At 41.5% G+C, this 15,892-nt stretch overlaps 1 protein-coding gene across 1 annotated transcript in view; it reads right to left on the bottom strand.

Annotated features, from left to right (window-relative positions):
- The window catches only part of MCTP2 (multiple C2 and transmembrane domain containing 2), a 121,057-nt gene extending 117,084 nt beyond the window's left edge, over positions 1-3,973 (bottom strand). The window contains exon 1 of the mRNA XM_082321030.1: positions 3,902-3,973. The gene's annotated coding sequence lies outside the window, so the exon portion shown is untranslated. The remainder of the gene's footprint in view (positions 1-3,901) is intronic.
- Between the last annotated feature and the right edge of the window lie 11,919 nt (positions 3,974-15,892).

Below are 15,892 nucleotides of genomic sequence, written 5' to 3'. Positions count from 1 at the left end.
TCTGCCTGCAAAATAATCTCCTGGTTTCCAGGAATCCATGATTTAGGGGCTACTGCAGCTAGAAATTGTATCTGCATCTTTGTGATTACCAGTCCTAGCATACTTTTTCTCTATTAATTCGCCTAACAACTTTTAAAATTCATTTATATCTTAAGCAACAGGAACATCCTTTGGTAATGAGTTCCATAGATAAATTATGCTTGTATGAAACAGTATCTCCTTTTATTGAACAGTTCTTCAGAAAAAAAAAATGATTGAATTTTGGTCATTTATTCTCACGTCTTTAAAATTTTGTGTTATGTGAAATTATGAGTAAGTGGTCTCTGTTTACTCCATATCACTCAGATTTTGCCCACTTCTGTCTTATCATCTCTAATGATCTCTCTTAACTGAAAGGCACATATCATTCAAGGATCCTGGTTAAAGTTATACCATCCAAATATCTTAAGTGGCACACACAACAGGCATACAAACACTTTTTTTTTTTTTTTTCCCTGAGATAATTGATTTTTCTGAATTTATAATGTAGTGCAAAACAATCAAAGACCAAAACCATTCTAGGAATGTTTCAAGAAAAGTTAATTATCATCTTATTTTCCACAGTCTTATGATTAGGTGTAACTAACCAAATATTTTTTAAGTTGAAAGAATAGGTTAAGGGGTTTTAAAACCACCTATGATTAGTTGTGCAGCTTTTTTTAAAAAGGACTGCATTTTTTGCTAAATAAGAGAACTAGTAATTCCTAAATACTTTTAAAAATTATAGCAAGAGCCTCCTTTATATCAGTGGAGAGCAGCTACATAATGAATTAGTGAGAATAAAGTTATACTTGTGCAGATATTTACCCCAGCACAGCAAAGCATGCTGCAATGAGGGTGGCAAAAGCCAAGTTTGCTTTAGGAGGTGGCATCCTCAGGGCAGGACAGACAGACTACACATCCATAGGGCCTCACTACTCACATGATACCCAAAATCCAGGGAAGATGGAGCACATCTAACAGAAACGAAGTCTCCATCAACCAGGCTTCCTTATTACTGATCCCTAAATTGCACCAAAACTGCCTGCCCACACAGCAATCGCCCTACCGTGGCAATGCTGGTAAACCTGTAGCTACACCCAAACTAATTTCTTCAAGCAAGAAATTACCAAGCATATAATAAGGTGGGTCAATCATTTGATCAAACACGGGAGACTTGGCCCAGTTTCTCTTATTGTTCTCTGCTTTCATTAGGACCCGCACACAGAAGGCAATAGGGAGTTAATCCTTACATGGAATACAGAGAGAAAGCCTTGATATTGAGACACAAATTGTCTAAATATGAATACCCCCTCTGCTTCTATAATTTGATTTTATAGCATTGGCAGCTTAGAAAACAGAGGTGCACTGAGGTACAGCTGTTATGCTGATAGTCAATTTGAAATTAGAGTTTGAAGCGCTCGTGCTTCTGACAGCCTCATGATCTTGCAAAGACCAATTTAGTCTTGAGAAACAGCCCCCTGGGACCCAGGGAACATTTAACTGCTTAACTTTGGTAGGAACAGATTGAAGAAAAATGTTCCTTTTGCTTATAAACAAGCTTATATGCAAGTATGTTATCTAATAAATAAAATAGTAAGTAAAATGGGAATGTGGGAAGAGTGCCAATGTAAATCCTCCAAATCTAAGGAAATCGGGAGCAATTTTCCACTGAAGGATGGAAATGGGGCGGAGGAAATGCAGAGCATAGTTAGCATGCTTTGCTCTCGTCTTCTAAGGTAGTGCTTCCCTCTCTCCCACGCCAGCAGGCTGCTGCCTGGGCAGAGGCACCCCAGCCAGCACGGAGATGCTAAGAGAGACGCCATGTCTCTGTACCTTGGGAGACTGAAATTCAAAGCCCCATACTAAAATTAGTTCATGGTATAGAAGTGAGTGACCAAAATTGATAAAACCCGAGATTCTCATAACAAAATGACCGCGCAAGCTGTTACACGTGTCCTGCATGAATTTCACAACTGCTGGTGGAGGCCTCATGGCAACCTTCAGCTATCAATAAGAAATTAGTTTTAGAGATGAGATGGGGAAATCAGCACAATGCAGACTAAAGCAGCAGAAGACGACACTCGTTATTGCCTGGAAATCTCAGCTGGAGGAGCCGAGAGGCTTTTGGGGTGAGGTTTATCCCCTGTCCTGAGCCCACCCCGGCCACACACACGGCCTGACCCCAGCTTCATCACAGGCAGCCCCAAATCCCAGCGAACTTCAGCATTCAAAGCACAACCACTATTCTCCTCAGAAGCATTTCTTGCCTGAGCAGGTACATTTTTGAATAATTATCTGTTCAAGTAAGAGGAATTTCATCACTGCAGTTAGTCGGAAAGCAGCTGCTTATATGACTAAACGCAAAAGCCACTGGGGAAAAAAAACTTGCAGTGAAGTTGAGCCAGTTATGGTACTAATAACCTTGAACGACATGATAAGCAGTGCTTCTAGCCCTCTGTTACAGTCTTATGCACTGGCCAAAGACGGGATGGTTACAGGAACCCACGTGCTGTTTAGACACCCACCTTCTACTGACTGTCAATGACAGCAGTGCACCTCCTTGTGCCCTTGTTTCTTAATCGACACCTTAAATACACACATCTACAACCTATTCTATAGCTTCTTTAATATAATCAAAGTCAAACAGCTCTTAACAGCGTAAAATTTATCATCCCTATGAAAAAAAAATGAAAAGTACCAAAAATTTTTTAGAAATAAAATGAAAATTTCCTCTCTGCACTCTTTTCTTCAAATTGGTCTTCCCACAGCTACTGCAAAGTGAAACTACGCATACTGAATCCATCTTCAGACTACATCGTATGAAAGTTGTTTGCTTTATGATAAGCTATTTTATGATGGTATTGAACAGCAGCAAGAAATCAAACAAATAAGATTATTACTCAAATACACCCATTCATCCTGACAGCTGAATCTACCCACTCAACAGCATCATCTTCTGAGAATGAATCAAAATCACTGCAAAATACAGGAAAAACTCTACAGCTTAATCATGGAAATTAATACAAAAACATCCAGGTGAGAATTTCTATTTTCTTAATGTCACTTAGTAGTAATTCAGCTCCCAGTGTGCTTTGAGCAACTGACTGCCATAAAACTAAGGGCACCAACTGGTTTCTTGCCAGTTGCCATAGTTATGCTATGCTAACATCACTGAAAAATTACAGCATTTTTCATTGCAAGCACATGAACAGATTATTTTTTTAAAGGGCTATACTTTACATCTTAAATTTCCCTCAAAAGTACCCTTAAAGCAACTTTGCTACGTTGATGTACTTGTGTGAATGTTTTTCTTTGTTATTTGTTTGTTTTTATTTTAGGGATTGTTTCATTATTATTAAGCAGCTTATTTCTTTAACTAAAGTCAATAACCAATAACTCAATTTCAGTAAGCAAGTACACATAGGGATGAATCAGTTCAGTGAAAGTTGGCTGGTAAAGGAGAGGATTTCACCAGCAGAATTTTCTCACATAAACAAAAAATGAAAAGATTCACACAAGGTCCAAGTATCTCGTGCAGCTTCACCGAAGCAACACGCAGCAAAGCAAAGCACGGCGTAACCGCCAGCCTCCCACTACAAAGTTAGTTCTCTCGGATACCTGGGAAAGTAAGAACAGCGGTAGCAATTCGGCTGGCACAAAGCAGGCAAAATCCACCAAGTCTCTAGAAAACACCCACAGAAACCCCTCACTCCTACAGCCCCCTGAGATTTTTCTTTTAAAGTTAATTCACTCTGTATTTAAAGCAACACGACAGGACGTGCTAAGTACCACAGCAGACGGGAATAGGAAAGAGCCAGCACGGCCGCAGCCCCCAGGAGCGAGGAGGGGCTGCCGGCCCGGGGAGGGGCCGCCCGGTTACCTGTCGGCCGGGCAGCGCCCGGGCAGAGCCGGCGGAGATCCCGCAGCCGCCCATCTCCGCCCCGGCCCGCCGCGCCGCTGCCGGACTCGCTCAGCAAAGGCGGCCGGTCCCGGGGCGGGCACGTGTCGCTGTCGCTGCCGGTGTCGCCGTCTCTGTCACCGTCGCCACCCCCGCCCGCCTCCCGGGGCGGTGCCGCCGCCGGCGCCTCCCTGCGCGCTTCCCGCCCGCCTCCACCGCAGCGCGGAATCTCCTGGGCGTACCGCAACCCACCCCCGCCAGCACCCCCTCGGCAGCACCCCCTCCGCAGCATTTCCCCGGGGCATCCCACCTTGGCGCATCCCTCCCGCCACGGGCCGTTTCCCTCGGAGCATCCCCAGAAGCATCCCCTCCCAGACCTTTACCCTTCCCCTCACTGTTTGGCCCAAAGCATTCCCCGACCAAATCCAAAACCCCGAAGGTTTTGTCCCAAGGGCCCAGGGGCAGAGGGGAAGGTGGTGGCAGAGGGCAGGGGGGCTGGCAGCGCTCCCCTGGAGAGTCCTGGGTGAGGGTGGAGCTGGGAAGGAAACTACGTGAATGACTGCAGGCAAAGGGAAATAAAATCAACAGCAGCACCGCCACGTAACACTTTCTTGGCTGCATCTCCTAACACTTTTTCTTGGCTGCATCTCCTGGTGCCTAACAAGGGAGCCAAGTATCACAGCTGTGTGTTTCAGGCAAGGAAACTGAGGCCGGATTGGGTAAGATGATTTGCTTACCTGGCATATCTGCAGCTGAAATAAGGTCCCACACGTGTTTCTTCATGAGTTTTGCCATGGCATGGAAAGGCAAATGCTACCCAGCAGCCCCTTCAACACCAGCTTGTTTCTGGAGCACTGTGGGTCTCACACTCCACCACACACCTTCACAGAGATCTCATGCACGCCACACGTCGCCACTCCTGCCTGTGATGTTTCACCTCCGTTGAGTGTGGTATCACTACATGAGGTGCAGAGCAATGAGGGGAGAAAAAAAAAAAAAAAGCTTAGTGATGGAATTTATTTACATTCCATGCCTATCATTCTGATCAACAGAAATTGCACATTACCTAAGAGCATAGTTGATGTAGTGACACTCACCTCATATCAGGTACTGAAACTTAGTGATGCAATCATGTTATGCCATTGCAAAATAAAAATTGTCATGCACATGTGGTAAGGGTTTGTCCTATTGCAAAGAATCATTCCACTAACCACTGAATAAAAACAGGGGGAAAACATTATAAAAGCCATTACTCCAATTCCTTCAACCAAATCTGGAGAGGAGAAATTCACACACATGCACAGTCCCACATAGATCCAACAAGGTCAGGAGCAAGGAGCTACACGTGAGTAACGTTATTGCCTGGACACGTGAGCAATTTTACAGGATCAGGGCAAAAAAAAAAAAAAAAAAAAAAATTGGCAAAGCTTTATTTTGCCTCCTGACTTAAAGCTCATGCTTGAATGGCCAGATCCTAATGTTCCAGCACAGCCTCAACGACAACATCAGTTACTGTGGTCAATATTATATCAAGAAGTATGCAGCAACTACTAAAGTACATATAACGTCCCAAAGTTTTGCTAAATGCTGAGCAGGCCAGTTTTACTCAGCTCACGCAACCAAAAAGTTAAGGGGAAGTTGGCTGAACACAGAAAACTAATCAACCACCTAAACTGAAAAACAGAGACAAAAGAAAACTTGTGCCACTAATGTTTTTGTCATCCTTTCATCTAAACCAAGAAAGGTATCAGATTCAGATAATTAGGTAGGTTTGGAGCAACAACAACAATATAGTCTTTAAAATACTTTTCTGTTAGTTCTGTGATTCCACAAAATGTGTATCAAAAATAGTTTGGTACATGTTTTGTCAGAGACTGCAGGCAAGAGAGAAAAAACTGTAGACACACCCAAGGGCAATCTAATAAAGGCGGCCGCTGATTTTTGGAGTAGCAAAGAAAAAAAAGCAGCTTGTGTGTGCCTCTGCCGAAATAAAATGTAACAGTGGTCCTTGGATGCAACAGGAAGAAGACAGAGATACAAAAATTGAATTCTTGTACCCACTATCAACCAAAATGAGAAGAGCTTGCCATGATTTAGTGGCAATAAAAAGATAAATCAATTAACTATTATAAGACTACCCAAATATGGACTCTTAAAAAGATTAGCTTGAGACATTTTCTTCTCTTGGACAGCATGTAATCGTATTAAGTTCTTAGTAAATATTAAGGTGTCTTTGGTGATAACTGCTGCAGCTGCCTTGGAACATGCCGGTTACCAGGACTATGCGTGGCCTTTGTGTTTTATCCCATCAGGACCATGTCACTGCTTATATCCGTCCTTCAACACTGCCTATGCAACAGGTGGGAAACCAGTACATGTTCACTGTGTGCCATGTTGGGAAAATAGTAGAATGATTGGACTAGAGTAAGAAGATTATTAAGGAAGTGCAGATAGAGCTGAAAAAAAACTTGTTCTATAACAGCATTGGGTTTGCTTGTTCACTGCTTTGCCACTGCAAAGAGACATTCAGAGTGAGAAGTCGCATCTGGTTTCTAGTTCCTGTGGCGGCCAGTGGATGTGGTGACTCATTACTACTCTTCAGTCCCTATAGATGCTTTCCTTATTTGATCTATTCATGGTTCACTTTCCTCTATTTGATATATTCATAATAATCTAAAACTTTTTTCCTAGAACACCTAATTATAGCAAATAAACAAGAAATCAGAACTATTGAGACCTTGTCCCGTCTTTATCTTATACTTGAAACAATATACCTATTGACTAGCATTCGTGTTAGCTCTTCATATTTTTAACAAATGCTAGTGCTTATTTATTTAAAAAAAAAAAATAGCCTTTAACAATTCTTATAGGCAGTTTTTTACACTATATGGGTATAGTACATCTGAAAAAAACCCTATGAAATTGAGAGATATTACATGCTATGGTCAGACCTCCAATTTGATGGCTTACTAGAGAGATTTCTCAGCTAACTAAACTTTCCCTGCTGTGTGCTGACTTTTTTCAGAATTGAGTATGCCTCACACTTTCTAAAGTGGAGTTGCAAAGAAAATAATCACCGCATGAATGAAAGGGAAGTAATGGGAGAAATCAGCCCAAATTTGGTGAGAGTTGCTACAAGGACAGTGGTGGGATGCTATCTGAGACCACAGCATGCTGAATGTCAAAGCTCTTTGCTGCTTCACTGATGACCAAGAAAGGAAAGGGAGGAGAATACCAGGCAGATCTTCTGGGGAATAACTTTACATCACTGGCAGGCTGAGGGGAAGAGAGGAGGGGACCCAACACTTTGGAAACATCAGTTTGCCAGTGAAGCTGGCAAAACATCAACATAAAACATGACAGGAGCCCATGTGAGGATATCTTATGAATGTCTCCCATGCACTCTGAAGCCATTGAGAGCCAAGATATTCATTATTATAACATTAACTCATTAAGTGTAGGACTTAGAGATAAACACTAATTAAATCCCACTGTAAAACATGCCATCAAAAACCAAATGCACAGCTGAAACCACAAATAAACAAAAACATTTCAACAGGATAAATTTAAGTGTGTATACCTAAACAAGATTCCTTTCCAGGAATACTCACAAGGAGCCACTGTGCACCTGCCCTTCGTGCACACAAATATTTTTCTTCTAGATTTTATTAAGGATGACATTAATATAGAATCATAGAATGGTTTGGGTTGGAAGGCACCTTAAAGATAATCTAGTTCCAACCCCTCTGCCATGGGCAGGGACACCTTCCACTAGACCAGGTTGCTCAAAGCCCCATCCAGCCTGGCCTTGAACATGTCCAGGGATGGGGCATCCACAACTTCTCTAGGCAACCTGTTCCAGTGCCTCACTACCCTCATGGTGAAGAATTTCTTCCTTATATCTAATCTAAATCTACCCTCTTTCAGTTTAAAGCCATTACCCCTTGTCCTATCACTACCTGCCCTTGTAAAAAGTCCCTCTCCAGCTTTCTTGTAGACCCCCTTCAGATACTGGAAGGCTGCTATAAGGTCTCCCCAGAGCCTTCTCTTTTCCAGCTTGAACAACCTCAACTCTCTCAGCCTGTCCGCATAGGAGAGGTCCTCCAGCCCTCTGATCATCTTCATGGCCCTCCTCTGGACTTGCTCCAACAGGTCCATGTCCTTGTTATGTTGAGGGCTCCAGAGCTGAACACAGTACTCCAGGTGAGTACGAGAGCAGAGTAGAAAGGTAGAATCACCTCCCTCAACCTGCTGGTCACACTTCTTTGGGTGTAGCTCAGGATACGGTTGGCTTTCTGGGCTGCAAATGCACATTGCTGGGTCATGTTGAGCTTCTCATCAATTCTTATCAGTTCCTTTGAGGGAAGAAAAGAGAAAAATATGTAATTGACAACCACAGTTGGCATTATCAAATCCTACTCATCTTTTGTGTGAATGTCTCATTTTCTCATAAGGGAAAGAAAAGCTCTCTTCTCAGCAAAGAAAAAAATGCAACTTTTCTCCTTTGCCCTGATTTTTTTTTTTTCCCCTGTAGTCTGGCTGCTGAGAGAAAAAATGACCTCACCCGCCTTTATCAAAACCTGGCCAATGTAGATCAATGTGAGGCTGCTTAAGATATTGCTTTTAGCTGCATTCCTAATCACGGGTTCAGCTGCAACCCTTCAGAGATGCAGCAAGTGAAGCATTAGTATCCAGCCCACCCCTTTGCATAGCCTGTTTCCAGCAGCACATCTTCAGGGTTACGAGGAAGAGACTTGAGGGTACAGGGGTACAAGGGATCAAATCACAGAAGAAAACAGCCCTTCCATGTATGTTAAAACACCCTTTCTCCTGACATCATAGGTAGCGTAATCTAGTAACACAAGTCTTTGGAACTCAATCAAATAAAAAGCATATGAGTGTTTCCTCCTCATGTCTCTATCTCACCTACAGGTAGGTGGTGTTCATCAGAAACACCACCAGACGCTTTGAAGATCCCCTTATAATTCTGAGCAATTCCGTTTGCATCCACCTATTTGCCACCAACTTTACTGACCTGTTTACAGAATTTTGCTTAATAGATTGCTTTTGACATTTGTTAGCCTAGGGCACAAACCCTCATGTATGCAACTGATAAAGGCTTTTCAAAAATCCAAGGTGAAATCTCATGCAAGAGTTAAGTGTTGTATTTTATTTCTTTCATTCCAAAGTTGGACAATTGGGTCCCAGGATTCCTGATGACCCCAACACAGAGAATGACAAGTCTCTAAGACACAGCTCATTTTCCAGGTGAGCACCAGGTTTACAGCCAGAATTTGGAGCAGGACCAAGGGTGTGCTTGCTCTCCAGGTATGTGAGCATTAAGCCATTCCCAGAATGCAAACCAAGCTGGCTGCAAGGTTTAAGTCATTCTATGCAACTACACAAATAAATGTACTAAAGACCTTCGGAGACTTAAGCATGACAGTAGTCTGGGATTAAGACATGAATGACGATAATTAGTTATGGTTTGACTACTCACTTTCAACTTCAGCAGATTACCCTGAAACACCACATATTTTTATCCCACTTAACGTCATTGTGATTCACCTTATAGGCTAAATGTGTTATATCTTCTTTAGAGCTGGAGTCTCTGCTCTGAAATGTCACTGAGCATTTTTTGTCTGAACAGCGGAAATGTCACATGGTGAAACCTGAGCTTAAACTTCAAAGAAATGAAACCATCACAACCTCAAGTTTCCTCTTCTCTCTTTTTCAATCACATGCCCACGTTTGTGTGCAGCTCAACCATTTCAAGCCATTCAGTGCTGACTACATTTTGATCAGCTGTACCTGGTGAGAAAGAATGAAGATGTGAGACAATTGTTTCAACCACTCAGAATTTATTAATAGCTTTTAAGAACAATTTAAGCAGGCTGCGTTTTGTGACAGATCTTATAATTTAGCATCAATGTAGTAATTTTCTTGACAATTCATTGAGCAGCAATGCAGAGGACTGTTTTTTGTGCAAGCAATGAACTTCAAAAACATTTGAAAATTCAGCTTCTGATTCATCCCAAAAGTAGTGAAGAGCTGTGCGGTGGATGTATGTATGTGCTCCTGAAAGCAGCTGACAACTTCTAGAACAAAAGTCTACTCAGGGAGTTAAATAAGGAATTGTATCTAAGAATTTCCAAAGAATTTATGAGCATTAATCAATTCATCCTCATACATCTCAGAAGTATTGTCATAAAAATGACTAATACGAGCTAAGTTTTTGTTTTATGGTTGGCTCAAGGTTAGACAGGAAACCAGTAACAGTCAGGAATAGAAAATGAAATTTTGATCCTTCCAGTAACACCAAAGTGTTTGGTATGGAAGGAAAAGATGAGTGAGTTTGGTTTGGGTTTTCTGCTTGTACTTCTTGAACAGGGAAAACTGGGTCCCTGGAGTTTTCAGCTTCTAATCCTGTGCTCTTACCAGAGCTGCAGTGAGGCATTTGGTCCTTGAAATAGGTAAGGTTGGCACCCTTGCCGCTTCCCTGTCCCTTTTTGCTGTTCAGTAGGTGCTTCAGGCAGTGTTGAGATCTTGCCATAGGAAGAGGAAGGAGGTCCCAGCTCCTGCTGAGCTCCAAACACAGGAGGAGCCCAGAGCCAGAATTTTGCACCTCCCATATTCAATTCACTTTTGCTTTGACCCTAGCTAAACCACTTTATACATATTGCTCATTCCTCTGCCAGCTTTAAACATTAAGCCAAAAGGTAACTACAGCTTAAAACATACCACTGACACACTATTAATTGTATTGGGACAGATACAGAATACCAAGGGCTCTGCTCAGTGACATGTGAAGGTTTTTTTTGTTTTGTTTTGTTTTGTTTGTTTGTTTGTTTGTTTTTTTTACCCCACAGCAATCTCTTGCTTAGGTAACTTCTCTTTAAATCATCAAATTGACTTCTTCTGTAACCTATGGCACTGAGAAACATCACCAGCCTGCAGATCTGAACATGTCTACTGAAGTCAGAGAATCTTTGCTCCTTGGAGCCATGCTTTTCTTCATACACTTCCCTTTCTGTTTTTTAAAGTGTTTGAAGATGAACTCCACAACAGAAAACACAAGCTATAGAGACTCTGAACAATGCAAATAAGTTATGAAGAAACGCAGGGTTGGAAAAATGAAAAAATAGTCTTTCAATATTTTTGTAAAATTTCCCCTGGATATCCTCTCCCTGTTCCTTTATATATGGAGTTATTAAAAGCAGATTATTGGTGTACATTATCCCTGCTTTCTCAAAGTGATCCTCATGGGAAGAACATGCAAACACAAACTGGAAGAGTAATACAGCCTGCTCTAGGCAAGTCCTGGATCTAGAGAACAGGGACATGAATTTAAGAGTTGTACTCTGTTCCAGACTCTGCCAAGTAAGGTATTTTTCCTTTATGTCTATTTTCAGAAAAGTGCATGTTCAAGAGTATTCTCCTACTTTGCACCACCTCTGTAGAAACTGTCATTTGCTCAAAAATTTGTGATCTGAAATAGCTAAAGGAAGGAAAGTTATACATGAAAAGTTTTAACACAGGAGACTCTTCAACTGTGTTTATTGATAATTGATAGCTAAGCAGCAAGTTTTGCATTCCTCAAAACTGACTTGAATGAGGAAACTTAGCTACTTGATTTCATTTCTGCTACTGTTAATGTTTTTCCATTACAGCACTTATCACTTCATTATAGTACAAAATCTCATTAAGCCTAAATCCAAACTCTAAAATTGGGAGGACAGCAGACTCCACCCATGTTTTAATAACACATATTTCCAATAAGTTGTTTAATCAAACTCACTAGAATTGTTGACTCTGAAGGATATTAGTTTTGCACATACTTCTAGATGTTGAACAAACTAAACTATGCAATATTAAGGGTCCTGGGCCAGAACAAGTGTTTACATGTAGATATAGTCACGAATCTACTTAGAGCCTCACTTAGTGATGCTTTCCAAGTGTTATCCCATAAGCAAACAGAAAGACTTAGTTCTAAAAAACACTGAGCTATGGACTCTTTAGTCTTGTAACTTCAATTACTTTTTAATATTTAAGACCCAAAAATGATCAAAGGTGAGCTGACCACTACCATAACTAAGCTTAACAAGGTTTGATGATGACAACTAAAGGTTACCAACCTGCAAATTCAGGCCAACTGTCACGTACACCCTTAGAGCCATTGGTACATAGATCCCTAAAGGTCTTGAAGGGAAGGCTATCATGCTTCCTATGCCAATGACAGCTGTACTTGCCAAAGAGGTTACCAACTCCATCTGCACACTACCACCTCATGCCAGACATTATCACACACAGAGCTGTCAGCAGAGCTGCAGCTGTGAGATCTCATTAATCCTCTTCTGTCAAAATAAACTGCACTAGCAGAACCCTATTAATTAAACTAGTTCACCTTCCTTCCCTTGCCTGCTGCAGTCATATCCTAACTAGCTCATATAGGCACACCTCTGGTCCCCATGTCCCTCTCCTGTTCTAAGCTGCTCCAAGGCAGCTGGAGATCACTAAATCTGTAGGAGGTATAATAAAACTCATCAAGCAAAGCACAGTTCCTACGCTTTAGTGCAATAGGATCACAAATGTTAAAAACAAGCAATACCCCCAAGAGGCACTAGTCGGATACATGGCAAGGGTGATCAAAGGCTGTTAACATCAGCAGGGCTTCTCACCCAGCTCCCAGCCATTGTTCTTCAAGACAGCTATTTCTAACAGAAGTACTTTGCAGAGGGGTTTGACAGTCTTCAAAGCAGATCTGTCATCCAGGCGATCTTCAGAACAGCCTAACGGGAGGGCAGGAAATTGTGTCGGAACAAGGAAATGATAAGAATAACTGCCTATTTTTGTAACTATGGATTTGTTGGTATTGGATCATTCCACTGATCCATCAATTTCCCTGCCCTGCCTCCGGCAGGGACCGATATTTGTCAGAGCTGAGGAAAATAGAAACCCCAGAGAAGGCATATGGTCAATTGCACAATGCTGGAAGTTCAGGGAAATTGTCCTCAGTAGCTTCAGGAATGGTTACGTTTGCATCTGAAAGCAAAATACCCAGGAGCAATTATTCTAGCTGTGTTTTTCCTACTTCGTCAGTCTATGCACTTCAGAATATAAAGAGTAATGCTGAATTACAGTAACTGGTGAATGCCGGTTTCCCAGCAAAGCTCGTGGGCTCCCTTTCTCATTCTCTTTGCTTATTGTAAAGCAGATCTGACAATTTCCCAGCCTAGGAAAACCTACCAGTGATGCAAAGCAAGGAGTTTTCTCTGTGAAAAGGTAAAGATCCAAGGTTATTGTAGAGCATGTTGGTGGAAGAGGCACAGGGTGGAGCATAAAGTGCTGGGGTAAGGCCTCAGCTGCTATGATTTCAAACAGCCCCTGAGGCTGCTCTAATTTACTTTGGAGCCTTTCCTAGAACAAGGTTGAACATTTTTCAGAGAGGACATGAAACACAAAAGCCTTTTGCACAGGCAAAACTAAATGAAGCAATCCCTGAACTCAGGATGCTAATCCCTCCTCTTTAAAAGCCCAGGTGTTCTGACTGAGAGCTTAAACCCTTGTTTAAGTGAGGCCAGGTGAAAACCCCACCTCTGTGTACACAGCTATGTTCCCTTTCCTCTGGGTTTGACAGAATCCAGCTTGAGTGTAGATAATTAGGGGAAAAAAAAGCACAGAGCAGCCTCTGATATAACATAAAAATAAAAAATGGGTGAATTTGAGGTGTAGAAGCAAGAGGTAGCACTTAGCTTTGAGAGCACTCATTAAAATTCATCTTCCACATGTCTGAGTTGTTTATGGAGGATCACCACAGCCACTCAGCCCCTATAAACTACAAGTGCCAGTCTAGAGATTTATTGTACTGAAGCCTTAAAAAAAATGCCTAATCCTTGTCTCAGCAGTTTAAGGCTGATATAAAATGAATATATATACACAAAAGTATTTCAAACTTGCTTTTTTCCCCTCTCCCTGACAAACCCAACAGGTTACTGTTAAGGTTTTTAATATAAACGATTTACCTAAGGACTAGGTGGGTGAAAGGCGAGAAAGAGCACTAAAAGTTGAGTGATGTTTCTAGGTAACTGCTGGAGATGACAGCCAGGTGCTTTATACATCCGGCTTCAGCACTGCTGATAAGAGATATGCAAGCATCAATAAGTTGGGAATAAAAGCATATTCTGCTTTGCATAGGGATATGAATAAAAGGTTATGGTACAGAATTACCAAAACAGATTCTTATGTCTGTACATTTACCATCCTTGATATCTAGAGCTAAGATACAGCAAAAGAAAACAGGAAGAGAACAACTTGTTGAGTGTGGGTGTTTTAAAGGGCTTTCTAATACTTAGCATAATACATGCACTTTTATGGCATTTCTATAAGTCACATGGCAAGATGTTCCAACGTTATGTATCATTTAAGCATATTGTTGTTCATTTTCTTTATGAATCTCAAATTGATGCAAATAATTTAGTATCTGAAAAAGATTAGACAGCCAAATTAGAAGAGATTTGGTTCTTCAAAAAACAGGATTTTTACCACTGTAGAAAAATACTTGCTCCTTAACTCCTCTGAACATTTGTAGGTATCTAAACATTTTCCAAACTTGGTAAGAGAAATTTGCCAGTAATCCCTTCACAAAAGCTGTGCTGCTGCTTAGGCAAGTACAAATTCTCGACTCACTCCATGATTATTTAGAGGACAAACTAAAGAAGTTTCAACACTGTAGTACAAGCATGTCATTGTACTGTTTTCTTTATAAAGCATGTTAACTCCCTCCTCTATCACCGTGCAGCCTTAGCACCAAAGTGTCTTATCTTTACTCAATCCCAGAGACAACTGAAGATGATTCCATTTTTTGTCCAGTTCAGTAGAAACCAGAGCCCCAAATCTCCCACCGTTCTGGGGAAAAGTACTTCCCCATGTTAACTTTTAAAACTTTCTTTCAACACAGCCAGCATTTTCATGTTGCAAGCTGTGATCTAGCAGCTTGTGAAGGAAGTTGTGACATGACACCTCTTATACTAGGAGGATAAGACCAAAGCATTCTTACTTTCCTTTTAACCCTCACGTACAATTTTTAAAGCCACTTGCTGGGTGATGGGAGAGGAGAAGGATAGAGAGGATAAACAGAAAGCAGGAGAGTTGTCCAGCAGTAACACAAGAGGTTAAGAGCTGACAGCAGGCAGGCAAATTACACCACATCTCCTCCTTGCTGGAATTGCACTACGATCAAGGCATTTCTGGCAGCCAGCTGTTGCTACAGACTGTCTCCACCTACGTTTTACGAGAACTAAAGAGCAATTCTGTGGGATCAAGAACCAACCTAGACTATTTGCTGGCAAGAAGAGAAGAGATCAAGTGTCTAGAGGGAACAAGGAAAGTTGGTGAGAGCTTAAACATCTTTTTCACATGGCAAGACAGAAACTACACTAGCATATATATGTCTGAATATAGTGCTAGAAAGGGCCAAATAGTGCCAAACATCCACATAAACACCAATCAAGCAAGTACTATTCTCAATATCCTTGAACTTCAAACAGTATAATTCACCAGGCACCAGCTGCTAAGTGCTTTTATTTGTTTTCCTATGCATATTCCTTTCCAAGAGATGAAGCACTCAATTCTGCTCAAGGCCAAGTGTGAAATTATAACTACAATGGTGTCTAAGTGGAGCAAACTGGGAATCCTTCTGGACTCTGACCTTGAAAACATGCGAGTAACCTGGAAAGTTAGATAGGGGAGGAGAAAGGGGATACATACCGGGTAAAGGAAACAGGTATTTACTTTCTGAAAAAGTACAAGTTCTTCTCCCCACCACCAACAAACACCTTAAAATTTAGTTGAGGAAAGAAGGAAGGTCATCACAACCCAGCTTTCAGTCACAGGCAACCCTACTACAGTTGATCAGTCCAGAGGGGTGTCCACAACTTTTACATGCTATTCCAGATGCCACAAAACACCCTCATG

The sequence above is a fragment of the Platalea leucorodia genome, assembly GCF_965183815.1.
Source record: "Platalea leucorodia genome assembly, chromosome: 9".
Classification (NCBI taxonomy): domain Eukaryota; kingdom Metazoa; phylum Chordata; class Aves; order Pelecaniformes; family Threskiornithidae; genus Platalea; species Platalea leucorodia.
The sequence above is the reverse complement of the archived record's forward strand: the minus strand, read 5'-3'. Positions and strand labels throughout refer to the sequence as shown.